The sequence below is a fragment of the Grus americana genome, chromosome 1 (assembly GCF_028858705.1).
Source record: "Grus americana isolate bGruAme1 chromosome 1, bGruAme1.mat, whole genome shotgun sequence".
Classification (NCBI taxonomy): Eukaryota; Metazoa; Chordata; class Aves; order Gruiformes; family Gruidae; genus Grus; species Grus americana.
This window is the reverse complement of record NC_072852.1, coordinates 168,376,727-168,397,279: the sequence shown is the minus strand read 5'-3', so window position 1 is coordinate 168,397,279 and position 20,553 is coordinate 168,376,727.

Below are 20,553 nucleotides of genomic sequence, written 5' to 3'. Positions count from 1 at the left end.
TTAACATATTTAGAATAATTCATTGTGAGACTGAGACTGCTGAAAGCTGAGAACAAGTCCAAGGGCTTGTCTTGCCCAGTTAAATAAAGAGGTAAAATGAAGTGGTTCTCCTTTTTTCTTAATTTTTAGAAAAGTCTGTGTCTGATGGAGCGTGGTAGGTTCTGAAGAAGTCCTTATTCTATTTTCAATTAAATGACCATGACAAGAGTTTATACAGTATGTCTTCTATGTATACATCAAGAAAAAAAAAAATTGCTGTTCCCAGAAGAGCAATTTCAGTTGAACCTTTTCTAGAGCAATAACTATAGATTAAATTACCAGGTTTATCTGACTGTCCATGTCCTCTGAGTTTACTACAGCTTATATCATTCTGTAGTTAGAATGATATGTAAACTCACGGTCCAAACTATTCAATCCTCTAAAGACTTCACCAGTACAAAAGGTTTCTCTGTCTAAAAGGACGAAGACAGTTATACAGAGATGTTTAAATACTGGCTATAACACTCAAGATGGGAACACAGGGAAAGACCTCTCATATGCATCCAACTGGATGTTTAAAGAGGACAAGCATACATGTGTCTATTTCTGTCCTTGTTGATTACGCAAAGTATAGGTTAGCACTGTTCTTTTCCGACTTTGGTATGAAAATCGGTGAGAAATTAGCACTATCATGGAATTCTAACATAATTACTTCTTAGAAACTAGCTATTTTCCTTGTACTTTTTGCAACAATACTTCTCCTCAGTGCATCTGCATGCTTTTGACATCATGACCAGTTTTCTCTGAAAGTAAAAATGCATAATTTAGTGACATATGGTTGATAACTGCACAAACATAGCAGGAGAGGCCTACACTAAGCTTATGCAAAATCTGAAAAATTATTTTCTAAAAGGTATGGACCATCAAGACGTAACAACTAACAGAGAAGAGATAAATCAGAAATTCTACCTAAATAGGACCTACACTAACTATGATGTGGTGAGGTATCCCTGAATATTCACTACAATTGCTCTATAGGGAGCAGAGTCTGTTAATATAGCTAGTACAGTTCAGGCCACAGTGCAATTCATCACCTCCTATAATAGATGACTACATTTGTTCAGCCTCAGTGACTTCATAGCTGGACTTACCTTATCTATTATGGCTAGTTTGGGCAACCAGTTCAAGGTTAGATGTGTAAAAAGAAGTGAAATTAATTCCATCCTCACTGAAGAGTTTTGTGAATATATGGCATCACAAACAGTATTTTTTCAATTTAACAAACCTAACACCATCTCTGGATGACAATTTGTTCTCTGTCTATAGTTACTTGATACCTGAAGTTGAATTCTTTCAGTAGGAAAGAAAAGAAGCTGTACTATGGATGCAACTGACCTAAGTTAAAAACAATGATGTCACACAAATTAGCTCTGTTGCAACAGGTTGGAATCAGCCTTACAAACATTTTCTTCTAGTAAACAGGGCTTTGGACAGTTCTTCCCTTTCCCCTCCATCTTAAAACAGTTGGCAATTTTATATGGTTGTTTATACTCCCTTTCTTTAAACAAATATGTGTGCTATCAGACAAGATTGCTTTACTTCATAAACCAGCTACAGCTCCTGAAGTCACAAACATGCATTTCTTTTTCTTTATTGTATTATTTGTCTTTATGTTACTATTTGTCGGCAGAACTCCTAAGGTCCTGCAGCAGGCAGACTGACAGATTTCGTCAGACACAATGCACGGTGATGGATGTGTAAAGCTGACTCTTTTTGGTTTTAACCACATTATTGCGTCTGCCTAATGTCTTTCACAAAGTCAGGGAAATCAAGATGATAATAGCTGATATGAGGTTGACATAATTTGCAAGCATGCCATTGTAAGATTGAACTCTATACACTTGCAAGTAACATCTCAACATTTTTTTCCCTTCCAACCCTTGCAGTAGGGTATTTTTCTTGAAATATCCATTCTATGCCAAAGTCTCTAATACAATGACTGAAGAAGCTCAACCCAGCACTGACAAGGATTAGCCGAATAAGAAAAAGGGCATTTTGACCTATGTTTTCTTTGACTCTTGGCCATGCCTGAGAAGACAAGATATGTCAGCTGAGATAATCACCAAATGAAAATAAGTAACTCTCTTCATCTAATTCACTAATAGCTGTCAACAGACTTTCCAAGAAGCAGAAACCCACTAAAATTAACAGAAATTGTGTTCAAGTGTTTATAAGATCTTAAGTTTCAGACTTTGAGCATTTTAATTATAACCCAGCAAAAAGACCTGCCAGTTTTATCACAAATACATTAAAAACCAAACCAAACCAAAATAAAAACCGCCATAACACAAAAAAAACCCAAATAAAAAATATAATGCTAAATAAAAATAACAAAGAGGTGTACCTACTGTGCCAACAAAAGCCAGTTGATTATGCTAGAATCATGCTATGTGTCTATGCAATTTATAATTCTTGCAAGAAAGTTACCTGTCATCACTTGCTGGATCACTCATAAGTCTGTAGATAAAAGGTAGTAAACCATTTTGCATGTTTTAGTTTGTTTACAACCAAAGTAATCAGACCAAGAGATATAAACTGCATTTAAATCAAAAGAATATTCCTATTAATCTGATATTTGTAGTGCTATTACAATGCAATACAAGATTATTTTAAAACTTTGTTTTACTGTCTGTGCAAAAAGTGTAAATGTTTTATTTAATTGCTTATAATTTAGTGTATGTTAATGTAGGCTATTAAGTATGAAAAGTGAGTGGCTGGAAAGCAGGGAGGATGGATCCCTACAAGCTCATATCCTTGCCTAAAAGGATAGAATTACTGAAGAGATAGGGATATTGATTCTTCATTAAGTGCATGCACAGCTAAAAGTAATTTCCAGATGAAACAGGCAACAAGAATGAATGATAAAGCTAGTCAAGGAGCAGCAGTTTGTTCAATTCATTCACCGCAAAAAAGACAGGTGCAAAGACCTGGCCTTCAAGAACATCAGAAGGACGTTTTTCAGCCTTTATTATGTCATCAAGCTCAAGAACAGATTTAGGGTATCATTATATACTACTACTACTACTACTACTACTGCTGTTGTTTTGTTGTTGTTGTTAAAAATAATAAAAATAAAGTTATCTTGCTTTAATTTGTAATTAAAGTTTTAATGAAACTTTGAAGTATTTAACATCATTAGTTTTATCTTCTGATGTCACCATATTTCTAAAAGCCTTAGCTACTAAACATGAAATTTAGAAGCTAGGCTGCATATACATTGTGAAAATGCTTGAGAAGATGAAGGTAATAAAGAGGGAACATATGAAGGATAAAAACAGTATTTTATCGCAAACAGTCATGCTAATGCCAATTGTTGCAACAGCTGATACCAAGAACAAAATAAAGATATGTGGAGTCTTTAGAACACATATTTTGGGCTTAACTAATTGAGGAATTAAGTTGTATATTTTTGAAATTTATCAGCCAACACCTTCTTTAATAATTAATTTCTTGTATATGTACAGACACCAACATAAAAGTTACAATTACAGACCCCAATTTAGCATGCTATTCACCTCGTGAATGTATTTTACAGGGTTCCATAATGTTTCATCACATTCTTGTAGTGCCATATAGACATATATGAGTTAAATTTGCAAAGAATTATGTGGTGAATTACAACTATCTTGGAGTAACAGTCCGCCCCAACAGAATTCTATACCTGCCGGTATAGTCAGCTATAGGCAGAATGCACTTATGTAAATGTAAGCATTTAGTGTTAGAATTTAGATGGGATGGATATACTTTCTGACCTTCAACTCTAGCTCCAGAAGCATGACAGTCTCCTGTAAGACCTGTGTTATATCTTTCAGACCTATGAAGATGTCTAGAATGACACTTAAACATCTTGATGTGCAGATATTTAGGGAACTGAGTAATGTTTTAGGTGTGTACTTCAAAGTGAACGAAATAATTCAGTTGACTGTCTGGACTGCACTTACTTCATTAACTAGATGTTCATCAACTATATAGGGAGCTTAGATACCTAACAAACCTATAGACACCTAAACATATTTCTTTTACACTCAGACTTATTCCACTTCCAGATTTGTATGTTTCCTTCCCTCAGTTACTTCTTCATTTTATGCATTCACTTAATAGTAATCACTATCTTCTACCTGGATGTAATTCACCAATTAGATGTAGACACCTTGTTGGTGAACATCTTTACTTGAGCTACTCACCACAGACTCCTTTTACAGACCCTAAGAAGAAATGCTATAGTAATATTTAGTTAATCTCATCCTCATAGAGACACCTCAAGATAATTCATTTACTTCTGTAGAGGTTTCTAATGGCATCAAATGCACTCTATGGATGTCAAAAATATCAAATGGTACCTGACATCAATGCTGAAATAACAGAATTAAGTTGCTAACAGAAGTTATGTTTGTCGTAGAAACGTCTGCCGCTTTCCATTGACCGTGATGGGCACATAGGATGATTTCCCAGTTCTCAGTGTCTACGTGGTAGGCATTTGAATTTGACATTTACATTTAAAGTTCACAATTTTTTCAAGTTCTGATGATCTCTATAGCCAAAAAGCTTTCTTAATTTCAAGTAATGGACTGTCCAATCTTAAACCGAGATGTTGACTGAGGACTTTATTCAAAGCTCTTTAACTTACTGAGCAAGTTATGCTTGTTCTTCCTTTAGTACTACCTATAGGACTTTCACCTGTTTGTTTTGGTTGCTGTCACAATGGATCAGAAGCACATGTGCCATTTGATGAAAATATGTCACTCCTAAGAAGAGTTCCTCTCACTCAGTTTGGATTCTTAGCACTTATTGTTCCTATAAAACTTATGTCCTGAGGGTTAGAGGCAGTTCTACATTCTCCTATGTCAATGGAAGTTTGGAGGGAGAATAGAAATAGAATTTCTTAAATGCAGATATTATTTATCCAGGATCCAGAAAGGTAGACTTTCCAGAAAAGGAAGGATATTTCTGCTTTTTTCTGTTGATGAAGTACTATGGGGATATAATTTCATAGAGATCTTCTGCTTAAATTTTCAGCCCACAATTTATCTGCTGACTTTATGACACCAGTACAGACAGTAAGCATTGTGCATCTTGTTAAAAGTAGCTGAACTTATCTGAGAAATTGGGAGAAAGAGCTTGTAAGTGGATCACAGGGTGTAATGCTTTCTCTCATGATTGCTATTTCTGAGCATGAAAGTTCTTTTGCTATGAAAAGGACTCTTTGGTAAGAAACTTCTAGTTCACGTAGAAACATACATGAAAGAGTCGTGTTAACCTGAAAAGACTGGAAATGAAATAAGTAAGTTCACTGTCTATATCTGCCCTACAAAAAATTAAATGAAATTGAAATCACTAAAGCTTCATGAGATGGTGAAGCTTTACCACTCAGTTGATTCTGTGTAGTGATTTACAGGAAGACTTACCAGAGAAAACTAAGACTAACCGTTAGTACCAGACTCTGATGAAGTTTAAGAGATATGGATAATAACAATGATATAATAAAGATGTCTGCTGGAAATTTACATCAGCATATAAACAGATTCAGAGACTACTGTCAAAGCACGGAAGTCAGAACTTTATTATTATTTAGGTATATATTGAAGAATAGATATATATGCCTATATGCACATGTATATGTTATTCAAAATATGTACATAATAGATATTTTCTGTCTTTGAATTCACATTGCAAATCACTTTCCTAATATATTATTTCCTCTTCTATACAGATTCTCTTTTTCAAAATGTGAAATTATTACTATAAAACTAGTTAGCAAAGCCTAAAATTCTAACCTGACTTTCCAGCCGACAGGCTTCAATAGATGTGTTGAGACCCAAAAATGGCACTTGTTGCCCAATGCTTCCTGATAATGGATTTGATTTTCAGGATTTAATAATACCATTAAGACAGCAACTTAATTCTTTCAGTTGAATCTAAAGGAATGGAAAAACAAATATGAAATATTTAGCTTTAAAAAAACCCCAAAACAACAACCCATAAGGCTTATAGTCATTTCTTCTTGCAAATTTTCTGCTGTTCATCTTCTCTACTTTCATCCAGAACTGTTTGTGCCCTTTTCACTTCTACTTAAGGCTGATGCTGTGTTAATAGAAACACAATAGCCAGTTGTTGCCTTTTCCTTGCTTTTTTGACACGTGATTTTCTTAAAGAGACTCAGAATAAGATGCATTTCAAAGGAACTGAAAAAAACCATAATTCACAATGCCTTTCTTTGTACTGCTGAAATTGCTCTTTCTGATAAGAAAGGCGAGAAGTAGCTTTAGTATTTCTGATTCATACCATTCATGAAGAATCACATATGACTGTACTATGAATGTTTTGGTAGAATCTTCAATACAAAATGCAACTATTAAACAAGTAGACAAAATGTAAGGGTGAAATCAAAAAACTCATAAGTGGTTTTGACAGCACAGGACTTGATTTGTCCATTCTCATTCAAGGCGAATACTATGTTATTTATGAGTGACTTCACTGATTTATTGGGGCTTCTCTCAGGCTTCAGCTCTGTAGGAAGAAAAGTGGTGGAACCAGGCCCAGAATGAATTATGATATCATCGCCATTTCCAGAAATTATTAACCTTCAGAGAACATTGATATAAATAATATTGCTGCCAAAATTATATCCTCTAATCCTTGGAAAATCAGTGATACAAATAAGCTTCTAGTGAACCTCCAAACACTGGTGCATGATAGGAGAATAACACACATCTTACTAGTTCATTTATAGCAGTTCAAGCGTTACAAAGCTTGTCAGACAATTTGGTAATTTGTCAAATATATTCACCTCTTGTCCCACCCACTAGAATCACAGAATCATTTAGGTTGGAAAAAGATGCTGAAGATCATCCGGTCCAACCATTAACCTAGCACTGACAAGTCCAACCACTAAACCATGTCCCTAAGCACCACATCTACATGTCTTTTAAATACCTCCAGAGATGGTGACTCCATCACTTCCCTGGGCAGCCTATTCCAATGATTGACAACAATTTTGGTGATGAAACTATTCCTAGTATCTAATCTAAACCTTGATTGGTGCAACTTGAGGACATTTCCTCTTCTCCTATCGCTTGTTACTTGGGAGAAGAGACCAACACCCACCTCGCTACAACCTCCTTTCACGTAGTTCTAGAGAGCAATAAGGTCTCCCCTCGGCCTCCTTTTCTCCAGGCTAAACAACTCCTGTTCCCTCAGCTGATCCTTACATGACCTGTTCTCTAGACCCTTCACCAGCTTCGTTGCCCTTCTTTGGGCACGTTCCAGCACCTCAATGTCCTTCTTGTAGTGAGGGGCCCAAAACTGAACACAGGACTCAAGGTGCGGCCTCACCAGTGCCGAGTACAGAGGGACGATCACTTCCCTAGTCCTTCTGGCCACGCTGTTGCTGATACCAGCCAGGATGCTGTTGGCCGCCTTGGCCACCTGGGCACACTGCTGGCTCATATTCATCCAGCTGCCAACCAACACCCCCAGGTCCTTTTCTGCTGGGCAGCTTTCCAGCCACTCTTCCCCAAGCCTGTAGCAGCATTGCATGGGGTTGTTGTGACCCAAGTGCAGGACCCGGTACTGAGTCTTTTTGAAGCTCATACAGTTGGCCTTGGCCCATTGATCCAGCCTGTCCAGATCCCTCTGTAGAGCCTTCCTAGTCCCCAAGTGGATCAACACTCCTGCACAAATTGGTGTCGTCTGCAAATTAGCTAATTTGCATGCAATTAGAAACAATTCTTCACATGTAATATTGACTGAAAAAACCCCTAATAACAGTAATTTGACTGCAACAATTTGATTGGATAGAATATCATTACTTCTTTTTGAGCAGATATCAGTGGTACCATCTACCTTTCTCCAGAGGGCAAAAGGCCTAACTCCTTCCACACACCAGTGATAATCAATTGAGTTTTTTGTTGTTATAATTTTGTCTTTTAAAGAAATACTACTACAGTCATTGGACTTTTTGATGACATACATATCAAAAGAGAAAAACACAGGAAAATATTTTTTCTCTTAAAGATCACACTTACACTGTTAATCACTAGTTATTTCCTTGTGTAGTCTTCCCTTTTCAGAAGACAAGCAGTGTCCATTCAGAGTCTTTTTAACTTTATTTGCATAATTTAACAGCCTGGCATTTCTGTTTGAGGAACATTGAGACATTGCAGATTTCAGACATACATACGTTCTTAAGCAAAAGTGTTCTGAAAAGCCCTTTGACTCAGAGTTTAAAGAAAATGGAATATAGACATATATGGAGCATAAGTTCATCATTGAGAATCTAAGTGTCCTTGCTAGCATACTAACCATGTGCTTAACTATATAATTTTATTCCTATTTGGTGGGAAGTTATTGGCAACTTTACAGGACTACTTTCAGTAATGCAAAACCATGGGTGCTGCTGCACTCTCTTTCCCATTCACATTTTTTTACTCTATAGTTATATGCACAAGGCCTTGTTTTATGCCATGCACAACCCAACCCTCCTCTTTCCTTATTGTTATTTTTCTAGCCTCAGGAGCAAGCCTGAGATAACAAAAAAAGAAAAAAGGGAAACTTTTTTTTTCTTCCCATTCCAATACAATTTTAACATAGTTAACTACTGAATAATGAATTACAGTTAGGCTGAAATTTTAAGCCTTTCCATACCTGTAAGGGCATTCAAACACAATGAAATAATAATGCATAAAGTCCAGGTTCTTTTTTTATTTTGGCAAGTATTTTTTATGCATTCTGTGTAATGAGTCATAAATGCTGTCTGGATTGAGATACTTAGAGAAAGGAGCACAATAGTTCTATAAGACAGATAAGACATAATGTGGATCTTGAAATTACACCTCCTTTCCCTCTTTCCCTCTGAGGTAAGCAGCCAGACAGGCGACCTTGTTGGAAGGGGAAAATTACTGAACAGAAGAAAATGCTTCTGAAATAGTTACAGAGAAATTGCCTTCCAGCCTGGGAGCTCTGAGCTGTGAGCCTGGGAACCAAAAGCATCCTTGATAAGTGCAGCTGGCATTTTTGAAGTACAGCTGGGTACCTAGAAACCAGTCACATCCTAATTGCAAAATCAAGTAACAGTAAAGACAATTTATCATTTGAAAAAGTGAAAAAATATTCTGTAAAAAAGGGTAAAACATCCTGAGAAAGAATTGGCTGTTCTAACTGCAGGAAAAGGAAAACAGTCTGGGGAAAAAAAAAAAAATGGTCTGAAATAACAGAAAACATCATCATCTACTGGCTGCCCTAGGTGAAAAATAGATATTAAGAGCATCTATTGGTTGCTTGAAGTGGTGATGTCCTACCCTTCTTATTCTCTATAATATAAAAAGGAGTTAATTTTTATCCAAAATGTAGCCTCCCTCTCCAAGAACTTCCTGTACTGCACATACTTTTCCTTTTCTAAACAGAATGAATTCTCCACACAAACTTTCTACAAGATCTTGGATCCTTGCAGGGCACACCTGGCAGACTCCGAACTCCCTGACATGGATCATCTTTGAAGTGAGACTGTCTGTTATTTTACTGGTCCCCCTCTAGACCCATTTCTGGGGTCAGTTTGCTTTGTCCTTCCACTTTTGGGATGGTTGGGTCTCTTTTAGAGGATAAAGCCCCCATGTCCTTGTATATTACAGAATCCTACGAATCCACCATGGTTGCAATCTCTACGCACCTGCAGGCTGGATAATCCTTCATGTCATAACATCCTCTAATACAATAACAGCTTCTGGTGAAGTAGATTTCCTTACTGGCTTCTGAATACCCTGCTTGTGTTGACTGAAGTGGTATAATCGTGGAAATCCCATAATGGTGGAAAACCCACCAGGCTTTTCACTCTATTCCTTTCAATTAATTCTGTGTAAGGTCAGAACACTATCTGCCCTTATTTCACCACCAGAAGCCAAAACTAAAGAACAGAGGAAACATTTTTGCCACTGCATTCTTTGATACAGGCTTTTAATGCTATTCTGTGTCTAATATTCACTGCATGTGCTTTATGTCTTATTTAGTAGTGCTAAACATTTTGAATTCACAAATAGTATTCTGTACTAGAATGGGAGTCTGTATTTAAGCATTGCTTGTATTTTTTTATGCATTTGCATTAGTGCCCCCAAGATAAAAATGAGTATGCAAGACTAATAAGATAAATTGAAAAGCCAAGTATACACATGCCATCTTGATTCAGGTTGCACATTGCTATCACTAGATATATTAGCATTCACCACCAGTCTTAAAAAGATGCTATATTACTGTTTTCTTAGAAAAGCATGTGACTACATACTCTGTGTCTACATCTACCTATATATACAGAAATAAAATACAATCAGTTTACAAATCTTACCTCTGTGAAAAGAGATATGGATCAGATAGTAGCATACCTGTAAACTGTATGAACTCCATGCATCAAGGTTTACTCTTTGTACTCTTCTTCATCTCTCTTGTGAAGTGTGAGTACTATATATACAATCTATATAATGGTCTTTCAATTTATTTTATTGAACTGAAGTGAAGCAAAGTGAAGACTTTGCCATAGCTAATTCTTTTTATATGGCATTCTCAGAAATTTCACTTTGTAATCTCCATTTTAGCATATCCGTCAAAATCTTATATGTCAGAACTGTTCAAATGTCAAAGCAAAGATTAATACCAAGATGCATACAAAAAAACCCAACAACAGCAAAAGAACAAAATGACCCTTACATCTGAAAAAACTACACTGGCACCTTGCATCTGGGAAAAAAAAAAGTCTCTCTACAGTACTATTGATGTTTACTTTGATCCATTCTGTAGTATCTTTATTTCTGGTTTTTAGAAAAAGAATCCTGAAATGTTTATTTTTTCTGACTGAAATCAAGAATGACTGTCCTTGAATATAAATAATAAAATAGATACTTTTCTTAGCAAAACAGCAGTTCAGTGACACATGCATCACTACCAGAATATAAGACTGTAGAATGGGCTTCTAGGCCTCAGGCCATTATCAACTCACAGAACAAAAAGTAGGTTAAATTTATACTTGGAGTGCCATTGTCCTGTATTTTGCTGTTTTTTAAAAGAATGAAACTTTGCAGACTGCTTGTCTAATACCAAATGATCGCTGCTGTTGTTGATTTGTTTTGCTTTGTCTTTTTTGTGGTTAAGATGACCCTTTGTTAATCATAAACTTCTTGATTTCCTGTCACACTGTCCCTGAAGTTCTTAAATAGAAACAAGAGCTCTATTTGCTGTGTGGTTGCTGAGAAAATAATTTCAAGGCAACTGTGGGCTTGGGAAGATTTCTGAAGTGTTTCTGAAGCCTAAAAGTAATGGGACTGTGGAATGCCACTGCCCTAGAAGGTGTCAGACACAAGCTCTGCACTAAATCTGACACAATAACACGGTTTGAACTTCATGGGAAGCTTTCTAAAATTTGGGTTTATTCCAAGAAAAGGCTGAAGTTAAATAGCAAGCATACAAAGAAACCCAGAATTTCTCAGGAACTGATCTGCAGCTGTCCTAGGAAACTGAAATTCCCAGACCAGCATAGAGCAGATCAAAGGTAAATGACACAGCATTATACAGTCTAGCTGGAAAAGAATTGTAGAGTGTCCACTTCTGCTTCGTAGCATGATCAGACTTACCTATTTCATGCCAGTCAAGTATATTTTTAGGCTGCCCTCAAAAGCCTTCAGTTTTGGAGACTATTCTTTAGGCAATCTATTCAAATTTTCCTAATAGCCAATTGAAATCTCCATTGCTACACTTAAGCCCATTATTTCTTCTCCTATTCGTCCTGGACATGGAGATTAACATACCTGTGTGAAAACAAGAAAATCAGAGAAATTACTATTTGTACTGTACATATTTATTGTTTTTATATTTCTGCTACAATCCCCATTAATTTAGATGTTGGTAACCCTTATTTATACAGTGTTGCCAGGGTTTTTTTTTTTGGGGGGGGGGCGGTCATTGAAATCTAAACAGTCTAATGTTTTTCTTATGTTGTTGCGGGACACCATGTCAAAGGCGTTACAGAAGTCCAGATAGACAACATTTGTAGCTCTTCCCTTGTCCACTGATGTAGTCACTCCATCACGGAAAGCTACTAGGTTGGACAGGCAGGACTTGCCCTTGGTGAAGCCATGCTGGCTTTCAGCTCCAGCCATGCCTTGGCCTTCCTGACCCCATCCCTACACAACTGGGCAGCATCCCTATACTCTTCCCAGGAAGAGCACCTGCTTCTGTTTCTTGTGCATTTCCTTCTTGCCCTCTAGTTTGACCAGCAGGTCTTGACTTATCCATGCCATTCTGTTGCCTTCCTTTCCTGATTTCTTACACCTGGGCACAGAGAGCTCTTGCGCTCTATGGAAAATGTCCTTAAATATCTGCCAGCTCTGTTCTGCTCCCTTGTACCTGAGGGCAGTTTCCCAGGGAGTCCTATTGACTAATTCCTTGAACATATTTAATTTAATCCAAACATTTTCCCTTCAAAATATATTTTCCTCAAAATTTCTCTTAAAAAATATCTGTGGCTCCTTTGACTCTTGTGGCATCTAATATCATATTCATATCTACACTGATCTTAATTGCACTGAGTACAGAAGAGTTTTTAAAACCCCAAGCTCTACATATTTCAATGTCAATACCAACCTTGCTCTTTATGATTTTAATACATCAACTAATTCCATTAACCTTGGCTTACTTTACTGGTTCTACTGAACAATCTTTTTTTTTTTAATATCTGATTTCAAGTAGTATCTATGTAGATCTCAGAAGAAAACTTCTTGCTGATTATTTCTTGAAGGCGATTATTGATTAAACTATTTTTGCAGGCTTATGTTCTTTTTTTTTCCCCCAAACCACATAAAAAACTCAACTCCAATTCTTTAAAATTGGTGACAGTAAGATTTTACTGCTAAAATGATTTGATAGCACAATGGTTATCAAGTAAAATGGAGTCATTACAGGATACTTAAACTTGCTGCACTCAAAATCTTGCTGAAGGCCAAAAAGTAAGAACACCTTATATAAAAGAAAAGTCAGTAATTCATTGTTAGTAACAATGAAATATTAAGAATCTAATTATTATTAGTCCAGATCTAATTGTTACTGAAAAAGAAAGAATGCAGATAAAATCATTGTGCACACACTTTGCAGATTCAGCAGTGTTACGCTCAGCCTCCCGATGCTCCTCTGGGCTCTGAGGTTGGTGGTTTAGTTCTGGTATGTGTGTATGTGTGTTTTGGGGGCAAGGGGATTGACAATGAGTTGTGAGCTTCTGGAGTCCTTTACAGGGAGGACTATGATGTTCATATTGATGGCTCTCCCTTTGTCTCTCTAAAGGTCCAGCTGGGGTCATTTTGACATGTTTACTAACACATTTTTATAGCCTTTCTCTTTCTTCTTTGGTCTGCAGCTCCATGTTACATCCAAATTCACTATATATGATGACCTTTACATATGTTAGATACTTTTTTTCCTTTGTTCCCCCTAAAACCAATGCTGTCCAGCTCCAGGTCTGCACTTCGTTAACTGACCATGGGTGAATTGTTTACAGTTGTGGTGTCTCCAGTGCCAAGTCTGTGCCCTGTCTCTTATCACCTCTACACCTGAGCTCCTCTGCACCACATCCTGTGTCCCCACTTCTCCAGGTCTCTGCTGCCCTACCATATCTGTATTTTTCTACAATACATCACTGTGTTAGAGCCCTATGTATCTCATTCTACGCAGAATAACTACTTATTACAACTATGGTTGCACTGCTCTAAAAGTAGAGCAAATCAGCTGTAGGCACCTGATCAATTAGGGAAACTGCTGTCTCAGCTAAACCAAGCAAAACAAAGCTGCAGGCAGGTCAACAAAATTTCAGACAGAGGAGGCCTGATAAGCCTCAGCCCCAAGGCCTTGCAGACTCAGCACAAAGCTCATGGCCTGTCAGCTCATGGCAACGCTGTATTACAGTGCTACATCACTGTAAACTGTTCTGCTCACATGACTACAAAGTCATGAAGCAGAGGTGCTGTGGAGAAATTTAGGGTTCAGGTGACCACAAGGACAGAACCACAGTACTCAATTGCATAAAATTTTAGATTGGGTATTAGGCAAAAAATATTCACAGAAAGCACTGGAACAGTTCTACACAGGGAAGTGGCTGAGTCACCATCCCTGGAGGTATTTAAAAACACATAGATGTGGTGCTTAGGGACATGGTTTAGGGTGGACTTGGTAGTGTCAGGTTTACAGTTGAACTTGATGATCTTAAAGATCCTTTCCTACCTAAATGATTCTATGACTCTACGATTTAAAATTTGTTTATGACAGAACGTGGGTCTAGTGGGTATATTATGATTCTATTCCAAGGTCTCTATCCTACAACACATACACTTTCTGCACAGAATACAAACTCACACAAAACACTGTGGTCCAGCTGTGACAGGCAAGCACCATCGATTTTGTTACCTAAAAACCAGAAAAAAACTCAACGCTGATGTACTATTAAAAAGCAGGCGTTCTTTATTACAGCGCTGGATGCACGGGGGATAGCTCCGCCTATCATGCATACCCTAAAACAAAACTTCATCCTTTATATACCTTAAAGACATGAATATTCATACATTTTCCAAGAAGTCTCCGCCTCTCTGCCTATTTACTACATTTACATAATAGTGGCATTGCAGAACTACACTACACATGCGCAGGGGTCTCGGGTGGTCGTCGGTGGTCATTTGGGGAGTTAGCCCCCCACTCCTTTTTCCCTTTTATGGTCTTGAGGACAATTTCTTCTCCTTGGATGTTTCCCAATTCTGTTGTCTGGCCAAGCTGTTCTTCCTTATCAATCCTGTTTAGGCAATCCTGCCAGGATATTTCTGTTCTCGAGGTTAGGATATCTTCTCCGTACACAGTAATTACTCATAGGCCGTGTTAAATTCAAAGCTAATCATTGTTTGATAAAAGAATTTCTCAACAATTTGAGGAAAAAGGACACTCTCTGCAACCTGTCAACATGTCTGGTTCGGCTGGTGGCCTGGCCATCACGCACAGCAGCTCAACCCCAGGCTCAGCCGTCTTCAAGATGTTGGTTGTCTGTAGGTTTATTACCACCAAGGGGCTGTTGTTTTCATAAGTTTTTGCTTTCCAACTCAGATGGTAACCATACAGTGACAGCGGCCTTAGTGCTCACATCACCCCAGAACAATGTTAAATAAATTAGATGTTGTTGCCTGTTTTACTACTGCCTTCTGGTCTCCCACCCCAAACATGTTATAAGAATGTAAATATGTTAAGAATTAATTTGTACTTCTATTTTTATTTCCTGTACATTGATGCACACCAAAGGTTTTTTGTAAGCCTCTCCATAATAATTTTCTGTGCCTTGTTTGTTTTCCCAGTGGAGAGTTTTGAGCTGGGCAGCTGGGTAGTCAATGTCTCACTTACCTGAGCAGTGCCCTTGGGTACCTTTCACCCCATAACAATATTTTTATACAAAATGCTGACGGTATTGAACGCTTCTTTAATGATTTCAGTCCAAGTCCACATATGGGTATATATATGCATGATTTTCATACAGTTCTCTCACAAAATTACTTAAGGCAGCTTAGTAGATTCAGAGTAACTATCACTCATTCACTTTATGTCTGAAAAATCAATAGTTCCTCAGAAAGGAATGTTTTATCCTTGCTGCTCAGTGAAAGTTCAAGTAAATTAGAACAAGTAGGTTTCAGCTGCATAAGTTCTGCTGTCAAGGCCAACATCTCTAGAGCCAATGAATTTTCATAATAATTTTTTTCTGAATATTAGCATTGCAAGCTAGAATTTACAACCTATATCCATTCAGATATCATAGCAACTGCACCACATAGAAAAGGGAATTGTATTTATCAAGAAGTGTCATAAAAAGCTAGGGTCTAGTATCAAGGCAGAAAAGTAGATTCGATGAGTCACTGATAAGATCAAAACAGCCATAAAAGACAGAATTTGACTGAAAACAAGTTATTTCATCAGCCCACCAGAACATAAGCACTATTTCAGAAAAATACCTGGATACTAGAAATTCTGAAGGAACAAATGTAAAAAACTGCTCTTAAATATCTGTTCTTCAAACTGGAAGAATGACTTGAAAGAGACCATTGTGCCAACAGCCTCTGAAGACTACATTCAATGATCAATTTTATCTTCTCTGTTGTACTTATTTTTTTTTAAACTCTACTCTCTTCAAGATTTGAAAATGTTATGACTGTTTACTTAATTACTCCAACAGGTTTTAAGATGAACTATATCTCTGTTACTCTCTACTTACATATATTCCAAAATAGGAGGCAGAACACAAATTTGTCCATCTTTTATAGATATATTCTTTTTAAAAGGGAGACTTTTTGCAGTTGAACGCTGCTGTTATGGAATCAAAGCTACTGTGAATGGAGAAAAGAACTTGTTTCCTAAGTCTTGCAACAATGATAAAAAGGAAAAACTTAAATTTCTAAAAAACACCCCACATCAAGGATAATTGCCAAGGTAAAAGATTAGGGTAGTAGCAGGGTAAAGGAGCTAGTTTTATCTCTAAAGTATTGGCAACACATGCAGAAGAAACACACGTTTTTCACACATCTTTGCAAATGTGGGGAAAAGTAAAAGAGATGCCCAAACCTGGAATGTTCTACAAACCCAGAAAAGTATTGTAGAAAGAAGAAAAGCCAGCCCAGCTGGATAACATTGAAAATTTACACAGAGGGGAGATATGAATTAAGGAATAAAGAGATAATTTAAAAAAAATAATCCCAGTGGATTTATTCAGAAAATGTTTGGAGAGTTCCTTCAACAAAATTCAGAGGAAATCATAACTGACAGGCATTGTACCTTCCACCCAGTTCTGGCAGCAGGCCAATGTATGTTATAGTGAGGTGCTGTTATGATTGCCAAATGCAGTCATATTGAGAAAGAGGGGAACTGAGTATAAGACATTTTCAAGGTCATATAATATATAGAGAATTCTCTATCTCGATCTTCAAAATGGGCAAGACATCAAATGTAATAAAAGCAGCCTTCAAAGAAGCAGGCTGACGAACACCATGAATTTTACTTGGAGGTCTTGTTCATACACTACAAAATACTTTGGCATACTAGCAAGAAAAAGGAGAAACTGCCTGAAATTTCTGATACTGATTTTTAAAAATAAAAGCCAAGTAAGAAAAGCAGAAAAAATCATCCAGAAGTGGGACAGGCATGGGATGGGAGTGAGAGGCAGGTAGGGGTGGAAGCAGCTAAAAGAACAACTTATGACTGCTGTGCATCTGGAGGACAAAATGGTCTTAATAAACAAACTCCCTCCTGTTTCTCCCAGTTCTCTTCATCCAGTGAGTTAGAAGTGTTTCCTCATAACAGAGTATTATGTTTCTCTTTATGGTCAGAAATACGAACACATTATAATTTAAAAAGTATACATCATTTTATTATCCACATATGATGTCCAGTGGATCTGATTATTTCTAAATTTTTAACATCATATATGTACATATTTCAGGTAAATATACTTATTCCAAGTGTTTATCATTCAAAGCTTTCAAGGAGATATAAAGACAAACACTAGGGGAAAGCACAATTCCTGTGTTTAGAAAACAGTTTCATCACTTACTTCCCCATTAAGCAAAATCAAAACAACAACTTAGTAAACAAGGCATTTTATCAGGCATCAGCACTGTTTTCGCCAGTATATGCATATGCAAACTCTACTTGGAAACATCACAGAAAAAGCCACTGAATACAGTAATACAGAAATAAATCCAACAGGTCAAGAATAGTGTATACTGTACATTTATAATTTCTGTAGAGTTCGTTCACTCTGAATAAAAGGAAGGAGAAAAAAAAAAAGATAAACATTTCTTCTCTTGGATAGCCTAACCAAAAGAATGGTTTTCTGAGGAGTAAAGATGAGGATAGCTGAAGGTTATTCACTTAAAATACAGAATCTTCATAGAATCATAGAACGGTGTGGGTTGGAAGTGACCTTAAAGATCATCTAGTTCCAATCCCTGTGCCATGGGCAGGGACACCCTCCACTAGACCAGGTTGCCTAAAGCGCCATCCAGCCTGGCCTTGAACACTTCAGGGAGGGGGCATTCACAGCTTCTCTGGGCAACCTGTTCCAGTGCCTCACCACCATCATAAAGAAGAATTTTCTCCTTATATCTAACTTAAATCTACCTTCCTTCAGCTTAAAGCCATTACCCCTTGTCCTATCACTACATACTCTTGTAAACAGTCCCTCTCCATCTTTCCTGTAGGCCCCCTTCAGGTACTGGAAGGCCGAAATAAGGTCTCCCCGGAGGCTTCTCTTCTCCAGGCTGAACAACCCCAACTCTCTCAGCCTGTCTTCATAGGAGAGGTGCTCCAGCCCTCTGATCAGCTTCATGGCCCTCCTCTGGACTCAATCCAGCAGGTCATTGTCTTTCCTGTGATAAGGGCTCCAGAGCTGGACGCGGTACTCCAGGTTGGGTCTCACAAGAGCAGAGTAAAGGGGCAGAATATGCTCCCTCAATATGCTGGTCACACCTCTTTTGATGCAGCCCAGGACACAGATGGCTTTCTGGGCTGCAAGCACACATTGCCAGCTCATGTTGAGCCTTTCATCAACCAACACCCCCAAGTCCTTCTCTTCAGGGCTGCTCCCAATCCGTTCCCCGCCCAGCCTGGAGCTGTGCTTGGGATTGCCCCAACCCATGTGCAGGACCTTGCACTTGGCCTTGTTGAACTTCATGAGGTTTGCACAGGCCCACCTCTCCAGCCTGTCAAGGTCCCTCTGGATGGCATCCCTTCCCTCCAGTGTGTCAACTGCACCACACAGCTTGGTGTCATCGGCAAACTTGCTGAGGGTGCACTTGAGCCCAGTGTCCTGTCACCAGCAAAGATGTTAAACAGTGCCAGTCCCAATACTGACCCCTGAGGAATGCCACTTGTCACTGATCTCCAATTGGGCATTGAGCAACTCTTTGAGTGTGACCATCCAGCCAATTCCTTATCCACTGAGTGGTCCATCCATCAAATCCATGTCTCTCCAACTTAAGAGGCAAAGATTTTGTGCAGGACAGTGTCAAATGCTTTGCACAAGTCCAGGTAGATGACGTCTGTCGCTCTTCCCTTATCCACAAACTGGAGCTGAAACCCCATCATAGAAGGCCACCAAATTTGTCAGGCACAATTTGCCTTTAGCGAAGCCATGTTGGCTGTCACCAATCACCTCCTTATTTTCCATGTGCCTTAGCATAGCTTCCAAGAGGATCTGCTCCATGATCTTGCCAGGCACAGAGGCATAGAGATGAGACTGACTGGCCTGTAGTTCCCCAGGTCTTCCTTTTCTCCTTTCTTAAAAATGGGGGTTATGTTTCACCCTTTTCCAGTCAGTGGGAATTTCACTGGACTGCCACAACTTCTTAAATAAGATGGATATTGGCTTAGCAATTTCATCTGCCAGTTCCCTCAGGACCTGCGGATGCATCTCATCAGGTCCCATGGACTTGTGCACCTTCAGGTTCCTTAGATGGTCTTGAACCTGATCTTCTCCTACAGTGGATGGTTCTTCATTCTCTCAGTCCCACCTTGTTCATCCATGCAGGCCTCCTGGCATTTTTGCCTGACTTCCTCTTTGTTGGGTGGCATTGCTCCTGAGCTTGGAGGAGGTGACCCTTGAATATTAGCCAGCTGTCTTGGGCCCCTCTTCCTTCCAGGGCTTTGTCCCATGGTATTCTACCTAGCAGGTTCCTGAAGAGGCCAAAGTCTGCTCTCCTGAAGTCCAGGGCAGCAAGCTTGCTATGCACCCTCCTCACTGCCCCGAGGATCTTGAACTCCACCATTTCATGGTCACTGCAGCCAAGGCTGCCCTTGAGCGTCACATCCCCCACCAGCCCCTCCTTGTTGGTGAGAACAGGATCCAGCATGGCACCTCTCTTCATTGGCTCCTCTATCACTTGCAGAAGGAAGTTATCATCGACACATTCCAGGAACCTCCTGGATTGCTTGTGCCCTGTTGTGTTGTCCCTCCAATGGATATCGGGGTGACTGAAGTTCCCTATGAGGACCATGGCTTGTGAACATGAGGCTGCTCCTATCTGTCTATGGAGGGCCTCATCCACCTGGTCTTCCTGGTGAAGTGGCCTGTAGCAGAACCCCACTACAGTGTCAACTGTCCCTGCCCTCCTTTTAATCCTGACTCATAAGCTCTCAGTCGGCTCCTCATCTATCCCCAGGTGGAGCTCCATGCACTCCAGCTGGTCACTGACATAGAGGGTGACATCCTCTCCTTGTCTCCTCTGCCTGTCCTTTCATAAAGCCTGTATCCTTCCATTCCAACACTCCAGCCATAGCAGCCATCCCACCACATCTCTGTTATGCCAATGAGATCATAGCCCTGCAGGTGTGCACATGTGTCCGACTCCTCTAGTTTATTCCCCATGCTACATGCGTTTGCACAGAGGCGTATAAGTCGGGCCCCTGATGATGCTGACTGACTGGCTGGAGTGGCTGGAACTCCTTTGTGCTGCACCTCAGGCATTC